The sequence below is a fragment of the Rhinolophus sinicus genome, chromosome 18 (assembly GCF_057876585.1).
Source record: "Rhinolophus sinicus isolate RSI-liver-muscle chromosome 18, RSI-T2T, whole genome shotgun sequence".
Classification (NCBI taxonomy): Eukaryota; Metazoa; Chordata; class Mammalia; order Chiroptera; family Rhinolophidae; genus Rhinolophus; species Rhinolophus sinicus.
The window spans coordinates 89,289,887-89,313,569 of NC_142518.1; positions in this window are offsets into that span (position 1 = coordinate 89,289,887).

Consider the following 23,683-nt stretch of genomic DNA (forward strand, 5'->3'; position numbering starts at 1 on the left):
AGATTAGTAAATGTTAGGAACTTGATAATCATATCTGTACTTAATAACTAAAACATTTCTGACTCCTGGCCCTTTCTTTTTTCTTTTTTTTTTAAAATTAAATTTATTGGGGTGACAATTGTTAGTAAAATTACATAGATTTCAGGTGTACAATTCTGTATTACATCATCTATAAATCCCATTGTGTGTTCATCACCCAGAATCAGTTCTTCCATCACCATATATTCGATCCCCCTTACCCTCACCTCCCCCCCCACCCCCCTTACCCTCTGGCAACCACTAAACTATTGTCCGTGTCTATGAGTTTCTGTTTCTCATTTGTTTGTCTTGTTCTTTTGTTGTTTTTGATTTATATACCACATATCAGTGAAATCACATGGTTCTCTGCTTTTTCTGTCTGACTTGTTTCGCTCAGCATTACTCTCTCAAGATCCATCCATGTTGTCACAAATGTTCCTATATCATCTTTTCTCACTGCCGAATAGTATTCCATTGTGTATATGTACCACAACTTCTTTATCCATTTATCTATCGAAGGACATTTTGGTTGTTTCCATGTCTTGGCCACCGTAAACAAAGCTGCAATGAACATTGGAGCACACGTGTCTTTATCTCTAAATGTTTTCAGATTTTTTGGGTAGATACCCAGGAGAGGGATTGCTGGGTCATACGGCAATTCTATTCGTAATTCTTTGAGGAACCTCCACACTGCCTTCCTGTATTACATATTCACTCTTACCCATGATATGAAGGAAGTAAATTTTCTTAAGCATAACTAGACAACCATTTTCCCCAATAGACTACAATTGTACTGCTTTTCTATTTCTCATCGCAATGTTTTCACATTTCCTGGCTGCTCTCTTCCCCTGTGTCATATTCAATCTTGTTGCATGTGTTTATTTTGGGTTAGGAGACAATAACATAACTTGACAGATGCAAGCAAACATAATTAATTGCTATGTTCCACTTCAACCTAGGAAAATTTGATCAGATGTGGTTAGAAAAACTGTTTTTTGGAGTGATACCTTTCTCTGATCTCTTGCTTTGAATATGCATTAGGCTGTAGTAAGGAACCTCAAAGTCTGTATAGAAACCTACATAATGCCAAACATGGTATATTAAAATTTCATATATTTATTTTTAGACATTTTTTTTCTTGTCTTATAGAAGGGTTATTTGAACTTTTAGATGCCATAAAAGTTATAAATGAAAAATTAAATGTTCAAAGTATGACCTATGGGGGTGTAATTTTACATGTGTAATTAATGCACAAATCTAATTATTATAAGGATTGTGTCTTGATTTATTTCAAAAGTATTTTCTCTAAGTTGCAAGGCATGATTTTTTACCCTTGGGCTACCGTATTCAGGCATATTTTACTGGATACATTGCAATGGACTAAAGATCATATAAAATATAACATCCTAAATCTAGATTTCCTTGGATTAGGTAAATTCAGCTACATGGTAATCCAAGTAATGCATAGAACTGCAGTTAGGACTTTCAGTTGTCTGGAGATGTCCTGTTTCCTTGCTCCATCTATTGGGGAGATATGTTTCAGTGAATACTAATGTGTTAGAACAATTCAAACTTCTTAACTGAATGATAAACAGTAGATTCCAAAGGAAAAATTGGAGACATTTTCTCACACTAACCAGGTGACCTTACAAAAAAGATCGATTGGATTTCAGATTTTGACTGACTGAGTCATACCAATGAGTTAACTCTGTTGCTACTCTTCTGCTCATGACAGTGCCCTATACACTCAATTTGAGACACAATAGATCAGACTGCAGAAGATTTTTGTTCAAACCTTATACATGAGATATGGAGATAATTTATTTCAAACCAATCAAAATAGTGTTCTGTCCAACATTGTGTCCAGTGTAGCCATTCTGATTTTACATAAATCTGTATGCACATAGTATGAATATTCCTTGACAACTGTAAAACTAATTTATCCTGCAGTTTCACATAACATCTTTTAAAGTGATCTACATTTAGTTAGTATTTAAAATATTCTATCTTATCCACCCCACTTATAGACATTTGTTAACCTAAGATAAACAGGTGTTCAAACAATTTACTTAGAATATGGACACTTTTCTATAGCTCCTTTAAAAAATAATTCTGGTTGAATTTACTTTGAGGACACTGTTTTAGCTACTCTGACCAATATATATTTTATTTAACTTACTCAATTTCTATTCATTTACCCAACTTGCAATCATTCCTTCTTTTTTATGTAAATTGTAAATGTTAGTCATCTTTTACCAAATAGTCCTACTTCCCAGCCTCAATACAGACAATTTAAAATAATAATTTTATTCACAATAACTAACATCAAAGGAAATAAACTAAAGTGATAATTATGAGTATGAGGTTAGTTTATAAAGCAAGTGACACAAAGACTAATAGTAATTCTATCTGATGTTTATATGAGTCACAAGCTTCATCATTATTATTTCTCTAGCTTAGTTTTATCAGCATCCTTTGAACTACAAGACACTTTATCATAATTCACATTTTCTTTCCAACTGAAGGTAATAAAAGCTTATTTTTACACAACAAAACAATGCTTTGTAATTTTGTTCTTTCCCTGATAGCGTCTTTCAGTCTTCTTAATACATTTCTGCCTTCTACCACACAAAAGAACAGTGAATAATTTCTTCCAAATCACAAGACCCCAAATAATTCCTCTTTGCCCCTTGAGCCCATATTAATGCAATGATAAAGAATAAAAAACAATATTATGGTGACATTTTACTAAATTGTCCATTTTTTCAATACATTAGTCAATAAAGTACAATGAGTAAAAGGTAGACAGAAGATAATCTCAGATGTCTCACCACCTACTACACTTTCCTTCATATACCAGTCAAATTATTCATAAGAAAACACTTCTGGATCCCTGATCTGTCAATCAAAAGGGTATAAAATGACAAAATAGAATAATTCTGACTTTGCATGCACATGAATGATAAGACCTACTTCTAAAAACATGTATTATAATCCAGTGATTGCCAACTTAATTTCTGTTTACATTGTAATATTGGAGAAAAATCAGTACCATCCATGAAGGGATTATAATACACCCAAAATAATATTGAACATGCAATGCATAATTAAGATAATATCACTACTATAGCAGTATGATGTCTCACAATATTTTGCAGAACAGGTCCAATAATTGCAGTGTTCACTTTGCGGATCTTAGGCATGTTGTCAGTATTTGTTAAAACTATTAAATGCCCTGACTTTACTCTCTTATATTCAAACAAGACAGTGTCTTTTTGTTTCAAGAAATACATAATTATTATTTGACTTGACTTTATATCTGAAAAAAAAAATTCTATAAGACCGTGCTTGCTTAGTAGGAAAAAATGTATTTTTACACATTAATCAAACTTTGGCAGCATAAAAGTTTCTATGGGGTACTTGTTGTGGCCACAGTTTTAGGTCCTCTTTTTAATGTGATAAATTTATTGAATTGTCCCCAATTCAAACTGATTGACCTGAAAGAAAAGCTGTTTTCAGATTCTTAGCATTTTTGTCTTCTTTCCATCAAGACAACTCTAGATTTCCTCGGATCATACAATGAGAAAAAATATGCCCTGAATATCTGTGACATCATCATTGCCATTATTAATATTTTAACTCAGATATTTTTAAACTTGCATCCTCCTTTATTGTTCCTTTGGAGCATATTTCCACATGACTCAATGTAGCTTATCATTAGACAATAATAGAAATACCAATAGAAAAATGAAAACCAGGACTCCTTAGGTAAGTCACTTAAATTCTGCTATAGTTTAAACATACTGAAGGTGATGTGAATTAGATGATTTAGAAGCTATTTTCCTATTTTAAAATATTATTCCAATAATCCTAAAATAATATTTCAAGGTAGATATTATATATGGCAGTTATATTTATCTCCATTACACAACTGAAGAAATTGAGACCGAAGGAGTTTGTGTTTTACCCCAGGATTCATGGCAACTCAGCTACAATGATTATTCTGAGTTTATTTACTATAATGGCATATATTTTTAGATAAATCTACCTATGTAAAATTTATCACACTGTTTTATAAAACACATCTTAAATTTTATATATTTGGTATATCAGAGTTCAATAAAACTTGCCTATTTTTTCAGTGACTATGACTGGCTTATATTATACATCTTTGAATACATAATAGGTTAGGTTATTATTTCACCAAACTATAACTGTAAGTCATAAATGCTATTTTGAAATAGGTATTCCATGACATAGTTATTGTACCTGTCTCTCAATATCAATGTTTTATCACTAGATAAGAAATACAGATGTGGATTCAAACCCAGGTAGTCCAAAGGCATGTTTGCTCCATCCAGTTAGTCAAAACAATTTTTCATACACCCTGAAATCATGGATTTTTTTTTAGAAAATTTGGTAACCCCTAAACTATTGTCCATGTCCATGAGTTTTTGTTCTTTCAGTTGTTTGTCTTGTTATTTTGTTGTTTTGGTTTATATACCACATATCAGTATATATACTGGAGGGTAAGGGGGAAGTGGGTCTCTGGAAGAGGGTGAACGGGGTCTAATACATGGTGATGGAAATAGAATTGACTCTGGGTGGTGAACACACAATGTAAAATATAGGAAATGTATTACAGAATTGTACACCTGAAATCTATGTAACTTTTTTTTAAATTAAATTTATTGGGGTGACAATTGTTAGTAAAATTACATAGATTTCAGGTGTACAATTCTGTATTACATCATCTATAAATCCCATTGTGTGTTCATCACCCAGAGTCAGTTCTCCTTCCATCACCATATATTCGATCCCCCTTACCCTCATCTCCCACCCCCCACCCCCCACCCCCCTTACCCTCTGGCAACCACCAAACCATTGTCTGTGTCTATGAGTTTCTGTTTCTCATTTGTTTGTCTTGTTCTTTTGTTGCTTTTGGTTTATATACCACATATCAGTGAAATCACATGGTTCTCTGCTTTTTCTGTCTGACTTATTTCGCTCAGCATTACACTCTCAAGATCCATCCATGTTGTCACAAATGTTCCTATATCATCTTTTCTTACCGCCGAATAGTATTCCATTGTGTATATATACCACAACTTCTTCATCCAAAATATGTAACTTTAATAACAATTGTCACCCCAATAAACTTTAATTTAAAGAAAGAAAAAGAAAATTTGGAAAATAGGTTGTAGTGATTGTAAATTAATTCAAAACACTTTGAAACCAGAAATAATAGTAAAGAAGATGTGGCTTCAGACTGTGCTTTCCTTATAGTTCCTCCTACCCTGGCTTATCCCACATTTGATTCTGCCCTTCCCTAGTACATGTCCATTAAATTTGAGAGAATAAGACAGGTGTTTGGGAAATATTAACTCATGCTACCCAGAGCAAGAAAAATTACCTTAGCAAAATAAAGATGAATGAACTTATTAAAGTATTATGCATTGATTCCAAGCACTAAAAAGTGAGAGCCCTCATGCAGAGGATAAATGCCTCATTATTACAAATTACAAATAATCTTCCATAAATTGTAATCTTCCATAAATTTGGAATTGTTAAAGATACTAAAATGTGGAAGCCTTATTCATCATTTTCTTCTCTCCCTTATAGTCTCAAAACAGCTCTAAATGTCCGTAAATTCTTAGTGCCAGTAGTCTGTTTGGCAAATATGAGAAAAAAGATTACCCAGTTTTAATTTAGGGAAGATTAAGGAATGCTTGAGCAAACCACAGATGTATAGGACAAAAGAATCAGCTACACCTGTACTAAAATCTTAAGCTTTTTATCTTACAGTTATATACATTATCAACTTCATCTTACAATATTCCCATCTTTTTCTCCAATCTTTAAAAGGTATGTCAATTGTTTTTTTGTCCTGTGGTCTAGAATATTATATGTAAATTATAAAAATACATAATTGTCTTTTGCTGATAGTATTACATAAATTTCAAACTATAGAAGGCAAAGACTAGGAAAGTGAAATGAGCAGAAGTCATAGAAACGGTGGTGAGAGGTGAGCCTCTTGAAATTTCTCCTGGAATTTACAACAAATTGAACAACTATAATTCCACAAAAGATTCCCTGCACAGAAGACAGGCAAGACTAAGAGAGGAACAAATGAAATGATCTAAAGTTGTGCAAACTGGGTGAGTTGGGGAGGAGAGAAGGGGGAAATACGGAGATTCAGGACCCATGAGGTAGCAGAAGGCAGACAGAGCTCGGAGATCTGAGCTCGGTGGAATCTGGAGCTACTGCAATCATGGGAAAGGGAAGAATTTGGACTGCTAGCGCTCCCCTTGTGGCCCACAGGCCCACCCGAGGGATTAGCATATAACACAGCTGAACCCCAAGCTCGCAGCAGACATCTTAAAGCAAAGACTGAGGGAAGAAGAGTAAAAATGGCAGTTGAAGCACTCACTGCCAAGAATAGGAAGGAAGGCATAGGCACAGAGCCTAGCCAAGCCTTCCCTACCCTCCCAGACCTCACCCCACCCCCACCTGCCCAGTGCAAGAAATGAAAGAGTAGCAGTGTCACATCAAAATAACAGAATATTTGCAGTTCTGAGAACTGCGGCCTGTAGCCTTGGACTGGCAGGCCAAGTAGTTCCAGTGAAGAGTAGAGAGCCTAGGGTGCAGGACTGGCTGTGGTGGTGGTCACCGCCATTGCTCAGAGCCACCTCTCACAACCCAATCTTCCCCTGCCCCCCCCATCTGGGCAGATCCCTGCACAGGTAAACAGAGCTGCTAAAACACAGAGGCCCTAAATCTGGTGCAGGAAGAGCTTTGGAATTGTAGAAGCTCTCCACATCCACCAATAGAGGCAGTGCCCTGAGACCCAGGTGACCTGCTCACAGAAGAGAAGCCCACATTCTAGGGAATCCGCCCATTGTGTGAGAAGCCAGAACAATGCAGGCAAAATATAAAACTGCAGAATGAAAGAGAATAAAAGGCTGTGGTCGGAGAGAAAATAAAGCATTCTACCAAGACCTACTGGAAAGCAAAAGAAAGACCTCTTCCTAAGAACCTGTTGCAGAACACACTGTTGTTGATGCCTCGGAAGACAAATAATAATTCATCAATTACCATGAATAACCAAAATTAACAAGGAAGCTCAGAAAGAAAATGAGAAGTCTCCAGAAAATGAACTTAAAGACATGGAAATATTAGCCATTTATCAAAGATATGGGACTATAATGACAGAGAATTCAAGTATGCAGTTCTGAAAAAAAACTTTAAGAGATGCAAGAAAACACTGACAGGCAGTTTAATGAACTCAAAACACAATCAAAGAACAAAATGAACATTTTACCAAAGAGACTGAAATTTTAAAAATGAATCAAACACAATTCCTGGAAATTAAGAACTCAGTTAAAAAAATGAAGAATGAAATAGCCAGCTTAGGTAAAAGAGCTGACCAGACGGAGGAAAGAATCAGTGACACTGAATATACAAATCTGCGAATGACACACATCAAAGAAGACAGAGACTTGAGAGTTATAAGAAATGAAAGAGCTATACAAGAAATTTCTGACTCCATCAGAAAGAGGACTATAAGAATAATGGGCATACCAGAAGGAGAACAGAGGGTAAGGGAACAGACAATATATTCAAACACATAGTCAACCAGAACTTCCCAAACTTGTGTAAACAACTGGATCCTCAAATCCAAGAAGCAAATAAATAGAATACCTAACTACCTCAATCCTAACAGGCCTTCTCCAAGGCACCTTGTATTGAAGCTGTCAAAAATTAACAACAAAGAAAGAATCCTCAAGGCAACCAGGGAAAAGAAGATAGTAAACTGCAAAAGAAAGTCTATGAGATTATCATCAGAAATTTCAGCAGAAACTCTACAATCAGGGAGGGAATGGACTCAAATATTCAAACTATTGAAAGAGAGAAATTATGAAACAAGAATAACATATCCAGCAAAGATAACCTTCAGATATAAATGATGAATAAACACCTTTCCAGACATACAGAAGCCAAGGGAATTTTCTAACACATGACCTGAACTACAAGAAGTACCGAAGGAGGCTATTCAACCTGAAACAAACAAACAAAATAAAAAGCAAAATAATACAAAACAATGAATAGTATTATGAACAGAGAGATAGAAGCAAGAAATGGTAACCCCTACACCAAAAAGACACTATCCACTTAAAAATAACATACAGGGTAAAGAAGAAGAAAAAAAAACACTTAAAAAAAAGAGGAAAAAAACAACTACTGCAGCACAGAAATCGACTCACAGCATAAATAAGGTAATTTGTGACAAGAAAACATAAAAAGGGAGAGAGTAAAGGTCTGAACCAGCATAAAGGAATGGAGAAAGTAACCATGCTGAAGAAAATGGAACACTCTAAATATGAAATTTTCTTTTACATAAACTTAATAGTAACCTCTCAAAAAAATCCAGAACTGAAATATGCAACATAATAAAAGAAGAAACAAAAGGAAAAATCATAGAATACTACCACAGTGAAATAATAGACAGCAACAAAGGGTACAGAAAAGTGCAACACCATCCTAACAGAAAACCAAAGATAGAATGATAGGAAATCCCAATATATCAATAATCACCCAAAATGTAAATGGATTGAATTCACCAATAAAATGGCACACAGTAACAGATTGGATCAAAAAACTAAACCCAATGATATGCTGCCTCCATGAGGCACCTCTCAGCTACAAGGACAAATATAGACTCAAAGTGAAAGGGTGGAAATTTACACAACACCCAAAGGGTATTCAGGGAAAATGAGGTGTAGCCATACTGATATGAGATGAAACAGACTTCAGGATAAAAAAAGGAACAAGAGACAAAGATGGACATTTCATAATGATAAAGGGCACTATACAACAAGGAGACATAACAGTCATCAATATTTAAGTACCCCATCAGGGAGCATGGAAATATACAAAGGAACAACTAACAGTACTGAAGGGAGAAATTGACCAAAAAACAATTACAGTAAGGGACCTAAACACATTATTGACAGCTATAGATAGATCATTCACACATACAAAAAAATTAAGAAATAGCAGCCCTAAATGATGCATTAGATGAAATGGACATAATTGTCATTTATAGAGCACTTCATCCTAGAACATCAGACTATACAATCTTTTCTAGTGTGCATGAAACATTCCCAAGGATTGCCAAGACCATACAGTGGGACGTAAAACTAGCCTCAGCAAATTTAGGAAGATTTAAATCATACTAAGTATATTCTCTCATCACAAGTTTTTGAAATAGGATACCAACTGCAAAAAGAAACAAGAAAAAACACACAAATATATGGAGATTATACAACACACTTTCAAAGAAAGACTGGGTCAAAGAAGACAAAAGAGGAGAGGTCAAAAGATACATAAAAACAAATGAGAATGAAAATACATCCTATCAAAAATATTTGGATGAAGTGAAAGCAGATTTAAAAGAAAATTTATGTCATTCCAGGTCTATCTAAAGACAGAAGAATGATCCCAAATAAATAATCTCATGTTACACCTTAAAGAACTAGAAAAAGAAGAACAAATGAACCCCAAAGTCAGCAGAAGGAAGGTAATAATAAAAATTAGAGCAGAAAAAAATGAAATAGAGAACAAAAACACCATAGAAAAAATTAATGCAACAAAGAACTGGTTCTTTGCAAAGCTTAATAAAATCGACAAACCCTTGATTACATTCAATAACATAAACAGAGAAAAGACACAAATAAACAAAAGAAGAAAGGAAAGAGAGGAATTTACCACAGATGCCACAGGAATGCAAATGAGCATCCAAGAATACTATGAGAAACTATAGGTCACAAAATTCAATTACCTGGAAGAAATGGACAAGTTCTTAGAAACATATAGCCTTCCTAGGCCAATTGCAGAAGAATAGAAAAATCTAAACAGACTGATTAACAGTTAAGAAATTGAATCAGTCATCCAAAACCCTCCCTAAAGCTAAAGTCCAGGACTAGATGGCTTCATTAGTGAATTCTACCAAATATTCAAACAGGATCTAATACCTGTCCTACTCAAATTCTTGCAAAAAATTGTAGAAGAGACAGGACTCAAGAAATCATTTTATGAGGCCAACATTGCCCTGAAACCAATACCTGGTATCAAATAGCAAAAAGGAAAATTATATATCTCTGATGAATAGAGATGCAAAAATTTTAACAAAATTTATCAAAGTGAAAGCAATCATGCATTAAAAAGATTATACATCATGGCCAAGAGTGGTGCATCCCAGGGGCACACGGATGGTTCAACATACGCAAATCGATCAATGTGATACATCACATTCAAAAATAAAAGAGAAAATTATATGACTATATCAATAGATGCAGAAAATGCATTTGACAAATCACAACATCCATTTGGTATTAAAAAAAATAAAATGCATATAGAAGGAAAATACTTTAACATAATAAAGGCCATATACAACAAACTCTCAACTAATATTATATTTATTTATTTTTTAAAAAAAATTATTGGGGTGACAGTTGTTAGTAAAATTCATAGACTTCAGGTGAACAATTCTGTGTTACATCATCTATAAATCCCATTGTGTGCTCACCACCCAGAGTCAGTTCTCATTCCATCACCATATATTTGATCCCCCTTACCTTCATCTCCCAACTCCCACCCCCATTACCCTCTGGTAACCACTAAACTATTGTCAGTGTCTATCAGTTTCTGTTTCTCATTTGTTTGTCTTGTTCTTTTGTTGTTTTTGGTTTATATACCACATATCAGTGAAATCATATGGTTCTCTGCTTTTTCTGACTTATTTCGCTTAGCATCATACTCTCAAGATCCATCTATGTTGTCACAACTGTTCCTGTATCATCTTCTCTTACCGCCGAATAGTATTCCATTGTGGATATATACCACAACTTCTTTATCCATTCATCTATCGAAGGACATTTTGGTTGTTTCCATGTCTTGGCCACCGTAAACAAAGCTGCAATGAACATTGAAGCACACGTGAATTTAAGTACAAATGTTTTCAGATTTTTTTAGTAGATACCCAGGAGAGGGATTGTTGGGTCATACGATAATTCTATTCGTAATTTTTTGAGGAAACTCCACACTGCCTTCCATAATGACTGTACTAGTCTGCATTCCACCAACAGGGTATGAGGGTTCCTTTATCTCCACAGTCTCTCCAACACGTGTTACTATTTGAATTGTTGATGATAACCATTCTGACTGGAGTGAGGTGATATCTCATTGTTGTTTTGATTTGCATTTCTCTGATGATTAGTGATGCTGAGCATTTTTTCATATGTCTATTTGCCATTTGTATGTCCTCTTTGGAGAAATGTCTCTTCAGGTCATCTGCCCATTTTCCAATTAGGTTGTTTGTTTTGTTGTTCTTGATTTTCATGAGTTCCTTCTATATTTTGGATATTAGCCCCTTATAGGAGGCACTGTTTGCAAAAATCATCTCCCTTTCAGTTGGTTGCCTCAACATTTTGTCCATGGTTTCTTTTGCTCTGCAGAAGCTTTTAAGTTTCATATAGTCCCATTCGTTTATTTTAGCTTTTACTTCCATTGCCTTTGGAGTCAAGTTCATACAATGCTATTTGAACCCAAGGTCCATAAGTTTAGTACCTATGTTTTCTTCTATGCAGTGTATTGTGTCACGTCTTATGCTTAAGTCTTTGACCCATTTTGAATTAATCTTGGTACATGGTGACAGATAGCAGTCCAGTTTCATTCTTTTGCATGTTGCTATCCAATTCTCCCAACACCATTTATTTAAGAGGCTGTCTTTCCTCCTTTGTATGTGTTTAGCTTTTTGTCAAAAATTATCTGTCCATATTTATGTAGTTTTATTTCTGGGTTCTCAATTCTATTCCATTGGTCTACATTTCGGTTTTTCTGCCACTACCATGTTTTGATTATTGTAGCCCTGTAGTACAAGCTAAAGTCAGGGAGTGTGATACGTCAAGTATTGTTCTTTTTTCTTAAGATTGTTTCGGCTATTCAGGGTCTTTTGTGGTTCCAAACAAGTCGGATGATTTTTTGTTCTATTTCTTAAAAAAATGCCATTGGGATTTTGATGGGGATTGCAATGAATCTGTATATTGCTTTGGGTAATATGGCCATTTTAACTATGTTGATCTTCCAATCCATGAGCATGGAATGTCTTTCCATTTCTTTGTGTCTTCTTCAATTTCTTTCAAAAATGTCTTCTAGTTTTCAGCATATAGGTCCTTCACATCGTTGGTTAAGTTTATTCCTAGGAGTTTTATTCTTTTTACTGCAACTGCAAAAGTAATTGTTTTTTGTATTTCTTTTTCTGAGATTTCATTGTTAGTATATAGGAATGCAATGGACTTTTGTATGTTGACTTTGTAGCCAGCAATATTACTGTATTTGTTGATTATTTCTAATAGCTTTTTGGTGGAGTCTTTAGGGTTTTCTATATATATAGCATCATGCCACCTGCAAAAAACGATAATTTAACTTCTTCATTCCCAAATTGAATGCCTTTTATTTATTTCTCTTGCCTGATTGCTCTGGCAAGGACTTCCAACACTATGTTGAAAAGCAGAGGTGATAGGGGACAGCCCTGTCGTGTTCCTGAACATAGAGCAAAGGGATTCAGTTTTTCACCATTAATCACAAGATTAGATGAGGGCTTGTCATATATGGCCTTTATTATGTTAAGGAATTTTCCTTCTATAACTACTTTATGAAGTGTTTTAATCATAAATGGATGTTGCATCTTGTCAAATGCTTTTTCTGCATCAATTGATATAATCATATGATTTTTGTCTTTATTTCGTTTATGTGATGTACCACATTGATGGATTTGCGGATGTTCAACCATCCTTGTGCCCTGGGCATGAAACCCACCTGGTCGTGATGAATACTCTTTTTAATGCATTGTTTTATTCGATTTTCTAGAATTGTGTTTAGGATTTTTACATCTACATGCATTAGGGATATTGGTATGTAGTTTGTGTGTGTGTGTGTGTTGTCCTTACCAGGTTTTGGTATCAGGGTAATGTTGGCCTCATAAAATGAGTAAGGGAGTACAGTCTCTTCTTCAATTTTTTCGAAGAGTTTGAGCAGGATTGGTGTTAGATCCTCTTTGAAGGTTTGGTAGAATTCACTAGTGAAGACATCTGGTCACAGTCTTTTGCTTTTGGGAAGGTATTGGATGACTGATTCAGTTTCGTTACTGGTGACCGGTCTGCTTAGGTTTTCCAGTTCTTTATGGTTCAGGCTTGGAAGGCTATATGTTTCTAAGAACTTGTCCATTTCTTCTGGGTTATTGAATTTTGTGGCATAGAGTCCTTCATAGTATTCTTGGGTGAACTTTGGATTTCTCAGGTGTCCGTGATAACTTCACCTTTTTCGTTTCTGATTTTGTTAATTAGTGTCTTCTCTCTTTTTATCTAAGTTAGTCTAGCCAAGGGTTTGTCAATTTTGTTAATCTTTTCAAAGAACCAGCTCTTTCTCACATTGATTTTGTCTATTGCCTTTTTGTTTTCTATTTCATTTAGTTCTGCTGTGATTTTTGTTATGTACGTTCTTCTGCTGACATTGGGTTTCACTTGTTTTCTTTTTCTAGTTCTTTAAGGTGTAACATGAGGTAATTTATTTGGGATTTTTCTTGTTTCTTGAGATAGGTCTGTAGTGATACCAATTTCCCTCTTAAAACTGCTTTCGCTGCATCCCAAAAATTTTGGTAGGATGTAATTTCATTGTCATTTGTTTCTATTATCTTTTCATCTCTCCTCTAATTTCTTCTTTGACCCAGTCGTTCTTTGAAAGTATGTTGTTTTATCTCCTTGTATTTGTGTTTCTTCCTGCTTTCTTTTTGCACTTGATATACAATTTCAAAGCCTTGTGATCAGAGAATATGCTTGGTATGATTTCAATCTTCTTAATTTGCTGAGGCTGATTTTATGTCCCAATATATGGTCCATCTTTGAGAATGTTCCATGTACACTAGAAAATAATGTATAGTGTGATGTTTTAGGATGAATGCTCTATATATGGCAATTATGTCCATTTCATCTAATGTGTCATTTAGGGCTGCTATTTCGTTATTTATTTTCTGTTTGGATGATCTATCCATAGCTGTCAATGATGTATTTAAGTCCCCTAGTATAATTGTGTTTTGGTCAATTTCTCCCTTTAGTTCTGTTAGTAGTTGCTTGGTGTATTTCGGTGCTCCCTGATTGGGGGCATAAATATTGATGACTGTTATGTCTTCTTGTTGTACAGTCCCCTTCACCATTGTGAAATGTCCATCTTTGTCTCTTGTTATTTTTTTCACCCCGAAGTCTGTTTCATCTGATATCATTATGGCTACACCTGATTTTCTCTGGGTACCATTTGCTTGGAGTGTCAATTTCCACCCTTTCACTTTGAATCTATGTTTTTCCTTGTAGCTGAGATATGTCTCTTGGATACAGCATATGGTTGGGTTTAGTTTTTTGATCCAATCTGCTACCCTGTGTCTTTTTATTGGTGAGTTCAGTCCATTTATATTTAGGGTGATTATTGATATGTGAGGATTTCCTATCATTCTATCTTTAGTTTTCTGGTAAGGCTGTGTCTCCATTGTTTCTTTGTCCTTTTGTTGTTGTCTATTATTTGAGTGTGGTGGTATTCTATGATGTTTCCCTCTGTTTCTACTTTTATTACAGTATATATTTCAGTTCTGGATTTTTTTTTTTTTTTTGAGTGGCTACCCTTTAGTTTATGTAAAAGAAAGTTTGATATTTAGAGTATTCCTTTTTCTTCAACGCACTTACTTTCTCCATTCCCATATTCCTGTTCAGACCTTTACTCTTGCCCTTTTTATGTTTTGGTTGACACAAATTGTCCCTATTGATGGTCATCGAATAGCCTCCTTTAGTAATTCTTGTAGTGCAGGTCATGTATTAGAAAATTCCCTCAGCTTCTGTATGTCTGGAAAGGTCTTTATTTCTCCTTCATATCTAAAGGATATCTTTGCTGGATATATTATTCTTGGCTCATGATTTCTCTCTTTCAATAGTTTGAATATTTGGTTCCACTCCTTCCTGGCTTGTAGAGTTTCTGCTGAAAAATCTGATGATAATCTAATGGGCTTTCCTTTGTAAGTTACCGTCTTCTTTTCCCTGGCTGCTTTGAGTATTCTTTCATTGTTGTTGATTTTAGACAGCTTCAATACAATGTGCCTTGGAGAAGGCCTGTCAGGATTGAGGTTATTAGGTGTTCTATTTGCTTCTTGGATTTGAGGAACTAGTTCTGTCCACAAGGTTGGGAAGTTCTCATCAACAATTTGTTTGAATATATTCTCTGTTCCCTTCTCTCTTTCTTCTCCTTCTGGTATGCCCATTATTCTTATATTGCTCTTTCTGATGGAGTCAAAAGTTCTTGTAGAGTTCTTTCATTTCTTTGAAGTCTCAAGTTTCTTTCTTCTTCCATCTGTGTAATTTCCAGGTTTCTATCTTCGATGTCACTGATTCTTTCCTCCATCTGGTCAACTCTACTACCTAAGCTGGCTGTTTCATTCTTAATTTCTTCTATAGAGTTCTTAATCTCCAGAAATTGTACTTAGTTTTTTTTTTTTTTAAATTTCAAACTCTTTTGTAAAATGCTCATGTGGTTCTATGATTGTGTTTCTGAGTTCATTAAACTGCCTTTCTCTCTTTTCTTGCAGCTTGTTGAGTTTTTTCAGAACTGCAATCTTGAATTCTGTGTCATTTCAGTCACATATTTACATATCTCTATGTTCCTTTTTTGGAGACTTTTTACTTTCTTTCTGAGCTGTCTTTTTGCTTTGGTTATTCATGGCAATTATTGATTTATTATTTCTCTTCCTAGACATCTACAGGAGTCTCTTCAGCAACAGGTTGACAGGAAGCGGTGTTTCTTTTGTTTTCCAGTACTTGTTGGTAGAATGTTTTACTTTTTTCTCCGACTGCAGCCTTTTTTTTTGTCTCTCACATGGTAGTGCTATGGTTTCTCTGCACTATTCCAGCTTCTCACACAATGGAGGTATTCCCTGGGAGATGGGCTTCCCCTCTGTTTATAGTTCACCTTGGTCACAGGGCACAGTGTCCCTCTAGGTATGCGGAGAGCTTTTGAAGTTTCAAAGCTCTTCATGCACCAGATTCAGGGACTGTATGTTTCAGTAGTTCTGTTTACTCCTTCAGGGATCCCCCCAGGTAGTTGGAGTCTGGGGCGGGGTGAGTTGTGATAGGTGGCCCAGAGCAATGGTGGTGACCACCACCACAGCCAGTCCTGCTTCCACAGCTCCCTCCCCTTTGCTGGAACTAGTTGGGCTGCAAATCTGTGTCTGCACTCCACAGTTCTCAGAACAGCAAATATTCTGTTTATTTGATCTGACACTGCTACTGTTCCACTTCTTGCACCGGGCAGGTGAGGGTGGGGGGAGATCTGGGAGGGCAAGGAGGGGACGGCTAGTCTCAGTGCCTAAGGCTTCCGTTCTCTGCTTGGTAGTGAGGGCTTAAACCACCGTTTTCAGCCTTCTTCCCTCAGTCTTTTCTCCAAAGTCTCTGCCGTGAGTTTTGGTTTCAGCCATGTTATATGCTGCCTCCTCAGCCCTGTGGGCCATAAGCGGAGCCCTAGCATTCTGAGTTCTTCCCTCTCCCACAGCTGTGGTAGCTTCCAGATGCAGCGAGCTCGGAGCACTGAGGTAAGTCTGCGTCCTGAGCCCGTGCGGCTCTGGCTCCGCACTTCCCCCTTCCTTCACCCCCTGTTCGCGTGATTTGCCCACCTTTAAGTGAATTCAGTAGTTGGCCTCTTCGTCTTGCCTGTCTGCTGTGGAGTTATTGTGGAGTTATTGTCATTCGATTAGTTGTAAATTCCAGGGGGGCTTTACAGAGGCTCACCTCACACCGCCAGTTTGATGACGTCTCTAATATCATTATTAACTGTGAAGAATTGAATTATTTTGCTCTACTCCGGAACAAGACAGGGATGTCCCCAATCACATCTACTTTTCAACATAGTGTTGGAATTCTTAGCCAGAGCAATCAGGCAATAGAAAGGCATAAAAGTCATCCAAATAAGGCGTGAAGTGGTTAAATTTTTGCATATAACATGATAGTATATATAGAAAACCCTGAAGACTCCACCACAAAGTTATTAGAAATAATGCATGAATACAGTAAAGTTGCTGGCTACAAAATCAATGTATAAAGCATTCCTATATACTAACAATCTAACCTCAGAAAAAGGAAGAAAAATAACAACAATTCCTTTTGCAACTCCAACACAAAAAAAATACAATGTCTAGGAATAAAGTTAACAAAGTATGTGAAAGACTTATACTATGAAAACTATAAAACATTTTTAAAAGAAACTGAAGAAGACACAAGGAAATGGAAAAATATTCTGTGTTCATGGATTGGAAAAATCAACATAGTTAAAATGGCCACATTACCCAAAGCAATATACAGATTTTATGCCTTCCCATCAAAATCCCAGTGGCATTTTTTCAAGAAATAGAACAAAAAACAAAACAATAAAAAAAAAAAAAAACATCTGATTTGTGTGGAACCACAAAAAACCCCAATAGACAAGCAATCCTGACCAAAAACAGCAACAACAACAGCAATGAAAACAAACAAACAATGTTGTTGGTATCACACTAACTGACTTCAGCTTGTACTAAGGGGCAACAATAATCAAAACAGTATAGTATTGGCAGAGAAACAGACACACAGACCACTGGAATTGAATCATGAACCCAGAAATAAACCCACATAAATATGGACAGACAATTTTTGACAGATAAACCAAAAACATACAATGGAGAAAAAACAGCCTCTTCAATAAATGGTTCTGATAGAATGGGAAAGCCACATGCAAAAGAATGAAATTAGACTTCTATCTATCACCATGTACCAAAATTAATTCAAAATGGGTCAAAGACTTAAACATAAGACCTGAAATAATAAACTGCATAGAAGATATCATGGGTACTAAACTTATGGACCTTGGGTTCAAAGAATTTTATTGGTTTGACTTCAAAAACAAGGGAAATAAAAGCTAAAATAAATGAATGAGACAATATCAAAGTTAAAAGCTTATGGAAAGCAAAAGAATCCAGTGAGAAAATAAATAAGCAACCAACCAAAAGGAAAAAAGTTTTTGCAAACAACACCTCTGATAAGGTGCCATTAACCAAAATATATAAAGACTCATACAAGTCAACAACAACAACAAAAATCCAATTAAAAAGAGGACCTTCATAGATATTTCTCCAAAACAGACATACAAATAGCCAATAGACATATGAAAAAATACTCAACATCACTAATCACCAGAGAAATGGAAATAAAATCCACAATGAGTTATCACCTCAAGCCAATTAGAATGGCTATCATCAACAATACAAAAAATAACAAGTATTCGAGAGGCTGTGGAAAAAATGGAACCTTCATACACTGTTGGTGGGAATGCAGATTGGTGCAGCTGCTATGGAAGGCAATGTGGAGATTCCTCCAAAAATTAAACCTAGAATTACCATATGTCCCAGCAACCCCTTTCCTGGATAACTATCCCAAAAATGTGAAAACTTTTATCAATAAAGATGTACGTGCTCGGATGTTCATTGCAGCATTGTTTACTGTGGCCAAGATGTGGAAACAACCAAAGTGTCATTCCATCAATGATTGGATAAAGAACATGTGGTATATATACACAATGGAATACTATTGTGCCATAAGAAAAGATGAAATACTGCCATTTGTGACAACATGGTTGGATCTTGAGTATATAATGCTAAGCGAGATAAATGAGACAGAAAAAGTAGAGAACCATGTGATTTCACTGATATGTGGTATATAAAACTGAAAACAACAAAAGAACAGGATAAACAAATGAAGAAACAAAACTCATAGACACAGACAATCATTTAGTGGTTATCAGAGGTTAAGGGTGGTGGTAGATGAGGGTAAAGGGGATCAAATATTTGGTGATGGAAGAGAACTGCCGCTGGGCAGTGAACACACAATGTGATATATAGATGATGTATCACAGAATTATACACCTTAAATCTATATAACGTTGCTGACAATTGTCACCCCAATAAACTTGATTTAAAAAAAAAAAGAAAGTGAAATGATTCATGAATGATTCCACTTTAACCTCCTTTGTCATTCCCTATATTTTTGGACAAGTGATATGAGACATGAAGTATTAAAGCTAAAGCAGTCAACATAACTTATTTTGTAAAGTCAGTCATGCCTAAAGTTCTTTGCATAAATATAAATGGCAGTCCCTATATCTGTATACCCATTTCTTTGCTTCGTTTCTGGAAAACTTGATATATTTTTTTTTAGATGTCAGTTGGTCATTAGTTTATTGGTATCAGACTACTTTTGCCCCTGTAATTTTTGCCTTTGATGTCATTTTTACCAGATGCAGATAATCAGAAAATAAATGTCCACTCTTAAACAGTCTTCTAATTTGATTTTTTTCCCTCCACTCCCCAGGTCAGTGTTTGATTTATCATGTAACAAGTAATCCTTTGATTTTTTTCTTCTGTCATATACATTGACTAACATTTGTTATTGTCCTCCATTAATCTTAACTGTTACAGTGCATGTTTTACAACCCTGATTTCATTGAAAAGTAAAAATAAAGTATTGAACACATAGTTCCTGGCACATATTTCTCAAAAATTTCAAGTACTATATAAATAATATTATTTTGCCTTCATTGTCCTCCTTTACACATAACTTAGAGATGTAAATTTTCAATTTTTGTAATTAATGTAACAGTGACTTCTTTATGTAAATCCTGGTGTGATTTAAAATTAATCAAAATTACTCTAAATGTGTAACCTCTTTAAAAACAATAATAAAAAAAGCAAAATAAAAAGTTTTACAATTGGAACTGGAGAAGATCTAGAGGAGGAGGAATCAAAACAACTGAAAGTAAAAATTATTTCTAAGGAAAATTGCAAGGGTTTCAAATTTGCAGTCAATTACATCAGTTCAATCTAAAAAAATGTCTTTGTTGCTTTGTTTGGCACCAGAGTGCTTTAAAAGGAGCAAATATAATACCTTCAAGCAGGATGGCAGTTTCAGTGAAAGTAATGCCTGCTGCATCCAGGATCACACCATAATTACAAATAAAATATAGGACAATAAACCTTAGGAATCATTTGAAAACTAGCTGAAGAAAACCCCTGTAACAAAGGATATAAAGAAAAAGCCACACTGAGACTGGTAGGAGGGGTGGAGATGCGAGACGGGCTGACCCCAAACCCACAGATAGGGTCTGAACACCAGGAAGGACAATTGATGGTGGTGGTCCCCCTGGAGGAAGGAGGAGTCTCAGCCCCATGCCAGGCTCCCGTGCCAACAAGGGGAATTCCAGCAACTTCTGGCAGTGAAAATCAGTAAGGACTCTGTCTCTCTATCTGGGTGAGATGGAAGGAAGCTATAAAACCAGGTTCCCTCTTTGAGAGCCCTCACACAGACTTACTTGTTTGCAAACACTCACCTTCTCTCCGGTGGAGGGGCAGCAACTCAAGAGGCACCAGAAACATACAGAGAAAGACAGAGTTGTGTGGGCTCAAGGCGAGGGCTAGAGGGACAGCCACCATTATCCATGTGTGAAGCCAGTCTCACATGTAGCCTACAGGAGGGCACAGACTTTTCTATATTGAAATCTCCCCTAAAGGGCCAAATCTGAAACTGCATTAGTCTGGTAAAATTCATTCATGTGTACCTGCTTAGTGATCTCCTGTGTCCCTGCCCCACACAGCTATTATTACATGGCCCAGAGCACACATAACTACTGAGTGCTTGGCCCCACCACCAAGATTCAGAAGCCTTTTACAGCAGCAGAAAGCCCATGGCAGCAAGGTAAATTTGGTGTTGGACAGTGATTCAAAACCTGCACCACAACCTCTCTTAAAAGGCTCATGGGGATAAGCGGGCCTAAGGTGATTGGTGGGTGGCCATAGTGTTCTCAGGGCATTTTTGCAAAGTGGTCATGGGCCTGACAATGGTGCAAGAAATGAAACTGCATCAAGTTTGTAAAAACCACTGCCCACACCCTGTAGCTCCTTGTAACCCCACCCCGTTGAGTTACAGCTGCATAGCCAGGGGCACTCTCAGTGCCTGTGTTGCCCAATCTGCTCCCCTGCCAAGGTATGGAAGCTTGTAGCAGCAAAGAGCCTGAGACAACCGGTGGGGTTATTGTTGGTGGGCAGTGACCCAAAACTTGTGCCACAGCTTCTTTTGGGCACCACTCAGGGATTGGCAATCCTGAGCTGAGTGATGGCTGGCAGCAGTGTCCTCAGAGGGCTTTGCAAAGTGGTCACAGGCAAGGCACTGGTGCAATAATTTAATCTGCATTAACTTTATGAAAACCACTGGCCATATCTCATGACTCCCTGATACTCTGTCCCACCCTAGTGCTGCATCACCAAGTGTACTCTCAACACTAGGACAAGCATTCTGGCCTGTGCATGTAAAGAGGCTCTCTCAATCACTGAGCCTTATGGGGTGACTTGCAGGTAGCAATTGGCTTAAGGGGTTCTTGGGTAATTTGGTAAGCTGCCTCAGGCCCAATAATGGTGGCAACCAGATTTGGTTAACAGCAAGGCCACCCCCACATGCCTCCAGGTTCATCACAGGCAGTAGCCAGCCACATATAGCTTTGTGGCTCCTACAGGTAGCTTCAAGCCAGTCACAGGCAAGGTTGAAATTGGCCTGCACAGGAGCCCCTTCCAACAGACACCAGAAACAACACATCCAAAGGCCAGCTGCAAAACACAGCAGAACACTACCTGGTTAACCCCACAAGTGTCAAACCCAAAGGGTCATCTCAACAGGAATAAGAGCCCACAGGGGTACATCCTCCTCTGCTAGGTCAGTCCTCACACAGCCGCTGATGCACTATGGGCATAGCCAATCCTCATAATCAGTCAGTCTAGGAGTCAATCCCACCCACTGATATGCCAAAGGCAATCAAAGCTAAACTAAAACTAAAGAACACACAAAGCACACTCAAGGGACACTCCTGAAAGACATGCACAGGATAACAGCAAGACTGTGCCATTGCACACACAAGGCACATAGTACATAAGGACACCTAGCAAAGATTAAGCGGCATAAGAAATCTACCCAATTCATAGAAGCAAATGCAGAGAGACAGCCAGAATGAGGAAACAAAGAAACATGTCCCAAATAAAAGAACAGGAGAAATCTCCAATAATAGAACCAAATGGAATGAAGACAATCAACCTGGCAGAGACAGAGTTTAAACAATGGTTATAAGAATGCTTAAGAACTTGAGTGAGAATTTCAACAAAGAGATAGTAAGCATCAAGAAGGACCACAGAAACCATAAAAAAAGTCAGAAATAAAGAATACAGACATCACAGAAATGGGAGCAGGAAGAGTGCTTCTTGAAATCTCCCCTAGAAGTTGCACCAAATTGAACAGCTAGAAATCTACAAAGGATTGCCTGTGCAAAACACAAAAATGTCTGAGAGACCTGCACTTTTAGTCACCTGAAGGTGGACAAGTCCAGCGAGCAGGAAAGGAGAGAAGGGGAAACTGCAGAGATGTGGGCTGTGGGGCCACAGAATGCAAACCAGAGATCACTGCAGTCCAGGGCTCAATGCAACCAAAGGAGAGGGAAGAATTCAGGATGTAGGCCCACCCACTGTGGCCCACAATCCTGTTTGAGGGATCAGAATATAATACGGCTAAACCCAGCACTTGCAGCAGAGACTTCAGAGTAAAGACCAAATACAGAAGGGTGAGAATGGTAGTTTAAGCCCTCACTCACAGGCAGAAAACATAAAACAAAGACATAGAGCCTGTTCGTTTCGCCCCACCCTCCTAGAGCTCACTCCACCCCCACCTTTCCAGTGTTAGAAATGAGCTCCAGCAGGAATTGTAGCACTGTCAGATTGAAGAACAGAATATCTGTAGACCTAAGAACTGCAGTGATAGTTCCACAATCACAGACTCACAGTGCAAATAATTTCAGCAAAGGGTAAGGAACTGTAGGGGCAAAACAGCTATGGGATGCTAGTTACCATTGTTCAGAACACAAATGCACTTGCCACTTCTCACAGCCCACCCTGCCTCCAGCTTTCTGGGCAGATCCGTGCAGAGGTAACCACAACCATTGAGATGCACAGGCTCTGCATGAAGCTGCAGGGGAAGCATTGGGATTTCAGAAGCTCAGAAATCTATCACCCTCCACATTATCCCACAGAGGTGGTACCTTCAGATGAAGGCAACAAGCTCACAGAGGAGAAGCCCACCATCCAGGGAAGTTCCCATTGTGTTAGAAGGCAGAATACTGCAAAAAATAATATAGTGCTATAGTGTGAGAGAGAACAAAATGCTGTAGTGGGACAGAAAATAAAATATTCCACAAACATCTACTAGAAAGCAAAAGAAAGACTACTGTATATCAACCTTCTGGAGAACCCACTCCTATAGATGCCCAAGAAGAGAAATAACAATTCATTGACTGCCATGAATAACCAAGGTAACAAGGCAGCTCAGAAAGAAAATGAAAAGCCTCATGAAAATGAAGTTAAAGACATGGAAAGTGTGACTTAAATGAAAGAGAATTCAAGATTGCAGTTCTGAAAAATTATAAAATGCAAGAAAACTACATAGGTTTCAAGTGT